At 49.3% G+C, this 7,862-nt stretch overlaps 1 pseudogene; it reads left to right on the forward strand.

Annotated features, from left to right (window-relative positions):
* Positions 1-259: 259 nt before the first annotated feature.
* On the forward strand, positions 260-1,087 carry LOC125917666 (60S ribosomal protein L7a-like; annotated as a pseudogene).
* The last annotated feature ends 6,775 nt before the right edge of the window (positions 1,088-7,862 follow it).

Consider the following 7,862-nt stretch of genomic DNA (forward strand, 5'->3'; position numbering starts at 1 on the left):
TATATATATAAAATACAGGGAGCCACAAAGCAGAAAAAAATAGCAGAAAGAAAGGCCACCTGACTCTGTCTTGGGGGATTGGGAAGGCTTTATTGAAAAGTGATACTCAGGTGAAAGGTAGAGTATAGTTGGCCTGGCAAAGAGGGGTGAGGACAAAGAATGCTCCAGACAGTAAGAACAGCATGTGCAAACTGCTGTGATCTCTCCCCACGTACACTAGATAATCCCTGGTGATACACGTTTTAAAAACATATACAAAATGAAAGCGCTCTCTCTCTTCCAGCCATCCAAGATACCAAAAGGAAAAAAGGCCAAGGGGAAGAAGGTGGCCCCAGCCCCTACTGTTCTGAAGAAGCAGGAGGCCGAGAAGGTGGTCAATCCCATTTGAGAAAAAGCCCAAGAATTTTGGGATCAGACAGGACATCCAGTCCAAAAGGGACCTCACCTGCTTTGTCAAATGGCCCCACTACATCCAGCTGTAGTGGCAAAAGACTACTCTACAAGCGTCTAAAATTGCCCCTTGCAATTAACCAGTTCACCCAGGCCTTAGACTGCCAAACATCTCTTCAGATGCTCAAGCTGGCCCACAGGTACAGACCAGAGACAAAGCAAGAAAAGAAGCAGAGATTGTTGGTCCAGGCTGAGAAGAAAGCTGCCGGCAAAGGGGATGTCCCCACTAAGAGGCCGCCTGTCCTTCGAGCAGGGGTTCATGTGTCACCATCTTGGCGGAAAACAAGAAGACTCAGCTGGTAGTGATGGCACATGATGTGGATCCCATTCAGCTGGTTGTCTTCCTGCCTGCCCTGTGTTGTAAGATGGGAGTTCCCCACTGCATCATCAAGGGGAAGGCCAGGTGGGGCATCTGGTCCACAGGAAGACCTGCACCACTGTCACCCTCACACAGGTTAACTTGGAAGACAGAGGAGCTCTGACTAAGCTGGTGGAAGCCATCGGGACCAATTACAATGACAGATATGATGAGATCCACTGCCACTTGGGAGGCAACATCCTGGGTCCAGAGTCGGTGGCTCGCATTGCCAGGCTAGAAAAGACAAAGGCTAAAGCACTGGCCACCAAACTGGGCTAAGTAGACGCTGTAGTTTTCTGTACATTTAAAAGTAACAAAAAGTTCTCTTTCAGCCAGAAAAAAAAAAAAATATATATATATATACATACATACACAAAATGAAAATGAACATTCACCCTACCCCTGGGACCACCCTGCCCAGTCCCTCTCTGAAAAGGAAACCAGAGTTAATGGTTTCTAATGAAAACTCACAGGGAAAAAAAAGTTTATGAAAAGCTCACCATGTATGTAATTGTTTTCATATATTCTATTTTTGTACAAAAGGACTATGCTATATACACAGTACTTACTACACCTTGCCTTTCTCGCTTCGAGTTGAAAATAGCAAGATTGCTTTATTTTTTTTTTCTGATTACATAAGTGTGCTCATTATAGAAAAAAAAAATGCCTAAGAGTATGGGGAAGAAAGTAAAAATTAGCTGAGAGCCCACCACACTAGGAGACTTGCCACTGAGAGTGTGGTCACCACCATTTCCCACCTTGCTACAAGGTGCCACGAAGTCCCTGTGAGCCTCAGCTTGAAGCTATCAGCAGGTTCTCTCCATTTTTAAAAAAATTAGCACAAATTTTAATTCTGTCCTATGTTCTTCCATGTTGACAGCTGATGACAGCACCGCTAACAGCTATTTTTAAATCTTCAACTAGTTATCAGGCAGCTGAGACATTTTTTCTTTCACAAGACACCAAAGAAAGTCTGCACCTCCAGGAGGCCAGTCTACAAACACAGGGGAAATTAAATTTGTACGGAGAATGCAGGGAAGTGTACAAATAAGTTGTAACTAAGCATTCGGCCACCTAGTAGCATATTCTTTCTCAAGGGAGGGATACTATAGCTATCATTGAATCACTGCCCCTCCTCCAGCTGTCTCTCCTTGAGTCCCCGACTGTCCTAATTTCAGCTGTCCTACATTATCCTCCATGTCTTTTTTAGTTTCCCTCATGGTTTTTATCACCTTTGTTTTATTTCAAGATATCTTTTCCATTTGGTCACACAGGCCACCGATAGTGGTCTCAACAAAAACTACATTCACCCTCAACTCATCTACTGAATCATTTTGTTTTAAAGTCAGGTTTCAAGCTGGGCTTGGAGAAGGCCAGGAGATGGAACCACACATCAGATCCAGTTGAAGGAAGTGGCATTTGTTAAGACCAGTGGAATTCTGGCAAAAGGGGTTGTTAAGAAATTTGTTTTGGGGTAAGACCACAAGTGCAAAGGCACAGAGGCATGAGCAGGTGTTCTGGCTTATCTTTTCCAGCCATGAGATTCTATTGATGGTAGTTCTTCTATTCAGTCTAGAAAGGATATTGACACTCATTCAGGGGGCAGGGTGGGAAAAAAGTGGGCAAAGAGTCGTTACAGGTTAAGCCTCACGTGGTCAACAGAGAGTTACCAGAAACAGGCCTCCCTCCCCAGTTGCTCTATAGTCGAGAGAGGTGAACCATTTTGTGATGATTCTGGAGGTGATTAGGATTCCCCCTCCTCCAGCAATGCCTGGGAACACTGGTGGTATCTAGGCTCCCAGCTAGCTTTGTCAGGAGTCTATCAGGCTGGAGCTGTACTACCTGCTGCTGTATTCCCCTGGGGCCTGCCCAGGGCCCTGCTTACCTCACTGCCCCTTACTATTCGGGGCAGGCCTGAAAAAGCCCCAGAAGAAAGGCTGCTTATACAGCCTCAAAACCCACATTCCCATCATCCAGAGACTCCAGAGCCAAGCAGAAAGGCACCTTAGGGGCAGGAGAGAGGAAGGAGCTCGTCCCAAGGTTCCAAGGGATTGAGTTCAGCTAAACCACCTACTTCTTAACTGCCCCCAAGGCCTTTCAGAGTTACTGTTATCAAGACCCTTGCTGACTGCTCAAATGAGACTCCTGAGATACTTCTCCTTTTCTCCTCCACAGTCACTGGAAAATCATAGAGTACATTTTGCTGTTTACCCACCTGGAAGAGCCAGGCTTTGGTGTTCTGACACCAGGCTCTCTTGCCCCGGCGAGGGTATGTAAATAGCTTTTTGTATTTCAGGCCCATAATCTCTACCCTGGAAATTTTGGTTATTCTCTTTTTTTTTAAATGTTTATTTATTTATTTCGAGAGACAGAGAACAAGCAGGGGAGGAGCATAGAGAGAAGGAGAGAATCCCAAGCAGGCTCCGCACTATCAGCACAGAGGCCGATGCGGGGCTCAATCCCACAAACCAGGAGATCATGACCTGAGCTGAAATCAAGAGTCTGACCCTTAACTGACTGAGCCACCCAGGTGCCCCTGGAAGATCTGGTTCTAAAAAAATAATGAGGGGCGCCTGGGTGGCTCAGTCGGTTAAGCGGCCAACTTCGGCTCAGGTCATGATCTCGCGGTCCCTGAGTTCGAGCCCTGCATCGGGCTCTGTGCTGACAGCTTGGAGCCCGGAGCCTGTTTCAGATTCTGTGTGTCCCTCTCTCTCTGACCCTCCCCCATTCATGCTCTGTCTCTCTGTCTCAAAAATAAATAAGCGTTAAAAAAAATTTTTTTTTAATTTTTTTTTCAACGTTTTTTATTTATTTTTGGGACAGAGAGAGACAGAGCATGAATGGGGGAGGGGCAGAGAGAGAGGGAGACACAGAATCGGAAACAGGCTCCAGGCTCTGAGCCATCAGCCCAGAGCCTGACGCGGGGCTCGAACTCACGGACCGCAAGATCGTGACCTGGCTGAAGTCGGACGCTTAACCGACTGCGCCACCCAGGCGCCCCAAAAAAAATTTTTTTTTAAAAATAATAATGAAAGGCGGTTGCTCCAGAGGGGACCTGTATAGATGCTGGTGTTTGGAGCTGAAGTGAGGAAGACCTACCCTTCTACCACGTCGCACCCCTGCCAGCAGGTGGGTGTCTTGTGACTGGGAGGGGAGTTCAATAGGCAGGAACAGTGGGCAGACTGCTGAAGCTGCCCCTGCACAGTTCTTGCTGGCTGGCTGCAGTTCGGGCTATTGCTAAAGAACTCGGGCCTCAGGAGCAGCTGAGGGTCTCCAGGGTGAGCCGGGTGTCACTGCAAGGATCCCTGAGTGGGGCACCTTGGAACTCATCCAGAGAAGGAGGACTTAGGCAGTGAAGAACTTGTGCTCAGGTAGTAGGGTCAGTGGCCAGTGTGGACTGAACATCTAAAAACTGACCGACAGTGGGCTTTTCAGCAAGCTTGATGAATAGAGGCTGGAACCAGATACATATTTATTTCAACAAATAAATAAATATGATATATCCTGGCCCAGAAATGGTGTGGAGTAAATCCATACCGGCTAAAAGACACCGTGATCAAGGCTGCACCATGGGCCTGGCATCCTAAGGCCTGGTCTCCCTACCTAATATCCCCTCCCTGCTCTCCTCCACTGGAATGAGGCTGGAGAGTACCACTGGGTGTGTAGGTTCTAGTTCCAGCTCTGCACCCAACTCTAAAATCACAGCATCTGCTAAAAGCAATTTTCTGTGACTCCCTCCCTGACTCCCACCTAGGCACATCCTCCTGACACCTGCTGTGTCCCCAGTCACCTGGAATGCTTTCTCACCTGCCAGATCTGAATCCTATCAAACACAAAGCCTCACAAACAATCGTGGCAAGTTTTTCCTCTCACAGTACATAAGAACTTCTCCCAGAATTTATCATTTTGACTTCTAACTGGGTCCAGCGTCTCAAACACCTTGAGCGAAAGCCTCGTCTTCTAGGCCCCTCCCCAGCACCTATGCACACACTGAGCTGAACCAGAATGAGAAAACTTTGTTGACAGATCACCCAGGGAAGGGCTGGAATTACACTTGCTTAAGGAAAGGGGCCTGTAAGGGGTTAGAGCAGGAGCTGGGGAGACTTCTATTCCAGCCCAGCCCCCTTTGCACTTGGGCAAGTCCTTTTCTGGCTCTCTCTTAGTATCATCACGCACAAATCAATGACTTTAAACTATGAGCTTTCCGGATTCCCTTGGCCATGACTCTGTGATTACAAAGTCTTAACCTGAGCATCATATTGGTTCTCATGCTTGCATTTTAGCTTTCTAAAAGTCTTGAGGGGCACCTGGGTGGTTCAGTCGGTTGGGAGTCCGACTTGGGCTCAGTTTGTGAGTTCAAACCCCGCTTGGGGCTCTGTGCTGACAGCTCAGAGCCTGGAGCCTGCTTCAGATTCGGTGTCTCCCCCTCTCTCTGCCCCTCCCATGTTCATGCTCTGTCTCTCTGTCTCTCAATAATAAACATTTTTAAAAAAATAAATAAATGAAAGTCTTGAAATTCTTTGGCACCGAGCAAAGTTCCTCTCTCTTTGACCCAGTGCGGCGATGACCTTTGGTCTCCCAGCCTCCCCTCGGCTCTACCTCAGAAAGAGTATGGAATGTATTAGGGCAAAGAGAGGTTCCGAACGTAAAACCTGCGCGGCCCGCCACCTGCCCCTCCGCGCGCCAGTGCGGCTGAAAATGCTGCTAGGGATACCCCACCCTGTGCCTCCCCACACACACCACGGGACCCCAGCGGTCACCTGGAGGCGGAAGCGCTGCGCCGACTTATCCATGGTCTCCAGAGCCGCCCGCTGTTTGCGTCGTGCCCTGGCCCCCGCGTCCCGCGCCGGCCGACGACTTGACCAGCGCAGGGCCACGGCCGCTGCAACGAAGCAGCAGGCCAGGGCAGCCACAGAGGCGCCAGGGAACTCGGCCCACAGTTCGTCCAGCACCATGATCTCCCGCCGCCAACAGTGCGGAGAACGGCAGACGAGGGATCAGCACACGCGCATGCCGCCGCAAAACCCGGCCTGGATCGGCCTAGGATCCCGCGCCCCCTCTGCGGGAAAGGGGGTTGGAGGACGCGCGGCCGCTGGCCCACGGGCCAGAGGCGGATGGTGCGCAACCGTCAAGGTGAAGCCCGGCGACAGGTTTAGGGTCACTCCTCGCGTTCTCCCGCACCCGGCCGGTAAGGGCGCGAGCGGCAACCGTGTTCCGCGCGCGCCCTCGGTAAGCCTACGCCCAGCGCACTTCACAGCCCCAGCTTCCCGGAAGACGCGGCCGGCAAGAGCCCTCTGCGGGGAAAAGCCGGCCAAGAGGACGAGAGCAGCGACCGATTGGACTCGAGGACCTGATAAACGCCCCCCCCCACGCAAACAGTTCAGTTGCATCTTTCTTGGAGACCCTCCCAGGATGCTCACCTCTCCCACCCTCAGAGCTTCCAGGGGCACAGGAAGTTTCCCTGGGGAGCCCACCTGCCGCCCCCTCCCTTTCCCCAAATCAGGGACCACATGTCTCTCACTCAAGGCTCTTCATGGCCAGATCATTGATCACTTGTCCTTTTGCTCGACCACCTCCCCTTCTCCAGTCATGGGCCCTCCTGGATTTTACATCCAGAGAGCAGAAGGAACACCTGACCAGGAGTCTGGGGACCTGGCACTCTTCCAAAGAGGGGATGGGGTGGGGGGTTAGATACACAAACAAAATACTCCCATCCAGGCCTCTATCATAGGACTTTCTGTTTATGTGTTTTATGTCATTTGTCCTCCCAACAGACCTATGAGGAAGGCATTTTTATTAACCTTATTTTCTAGGTCAGGTAACTGAGGACAAGAGGGGTTAAGTGACTTCTGTGGTCACACACATGGCTGAGTGGGGACTCAAACTCAGCTCTAATCTCAAACCATTGCTCTTAACCATCAAGCAGTACTACCATTACTGCCCCTGGAAGTGAAACTCTGTGGGATGTGGTGTGGGAAAGTGCTTTGTGGCTGGAAATGGCACCTGCTGAAACACTCCGCTGTTAACTCCAGTTCTGTGTTTACTTCTCTGAACCTGTGCCTTAACCTGTAAAAGGGGGGTGGTTATAATGCCGCCTTAACCTGTAAAAGGGGGGGGGGTGGTTATAATGCCTACCTCACATAATTGTGAGCAGTGTGTGAGGTCCTTTATGATTGGTGCCTAGCACGTCGTCGGCCCTGCGGAAATGTCTGACTGAATGAAAGGCCCACCTGTAAAAAGCCTAGATGTGTTAACCTTAAAATGAAAACTATCAGTTATTTTAACAGCAAAGTGGTGTATTCTGGAATAGCAGAGAGTTGCAACTCCTGACAACTAAGCCTGGCAAAAACCACAGGCAAGTCTAGGAAACAAAGGAGAGGAAGTTCTTTTACAGAGGAAAGGAGGAAGTTAGGAGGGGCTATTAGAAACAAAAAGTCCATTGAAGAAAACTGAGAGTTTGAAGTATAGTGGCTTTTCATTGGCTGAATTGTGGCATTGTCTCATTGGCTGGGCAGCTGCTAGGGAGAAAAAAACCCTTTTTCCTCCAGCTGGGTAATAAAATTTTATAAGGTGTGTCCCTTCCTGTTGGGTCTGCAGTTGGGGAGTGATAGGGCATGAGAACTCTTCCTTCTGACTCCACTTTTTTTTTTTAAGTTTATTCATTTATTTTGAGAGACAGCAACAGAGAGCATGAGTGGGGGGAGGGGCAGAGAGAGAATCCCAAGCAGTGGCACCACAACCCCCTTTGCACTGTCAGCATGGAGCCCAACTTAGGGCTCAAACTCATGAACCATGAGATCATGACCTGAGCTGAAATCAAGAGTCAGATGCTTAATGAACTGAGCCACCCAGGCACCCCTTTGACTCCACTTTAAATGAGGTTTCCTGGGCCACCTAGCTGGCTCAGTTGCTACAGCGTGGGACTCTTGATCTTAGGGGTTGTGAATTTGAGCCCCTTATTTGGTGTAGAGTTTACTTAAAAATAAAATAATAAATGAAGTTTCCTTTTATTAGTTCTCACAAATGATATTGGAAGAATCCGGACCTGAGGGTC

Source organism: Panthera uncia, unplaced genomic scaffold (assembly GCF_023721935.1).
Source record: "Panthera uncia isolate 11264 unplaced genomic scaffold, Puncia_PCG_1.0 HiC_scaffold_2172, whole genome shotgun sequence".
Lineage (NCBI taxonomy): Eukaryota > Metazoa > Chordata > Mammalia > Carnivora > Felidae > Panthera > Panthera uncia.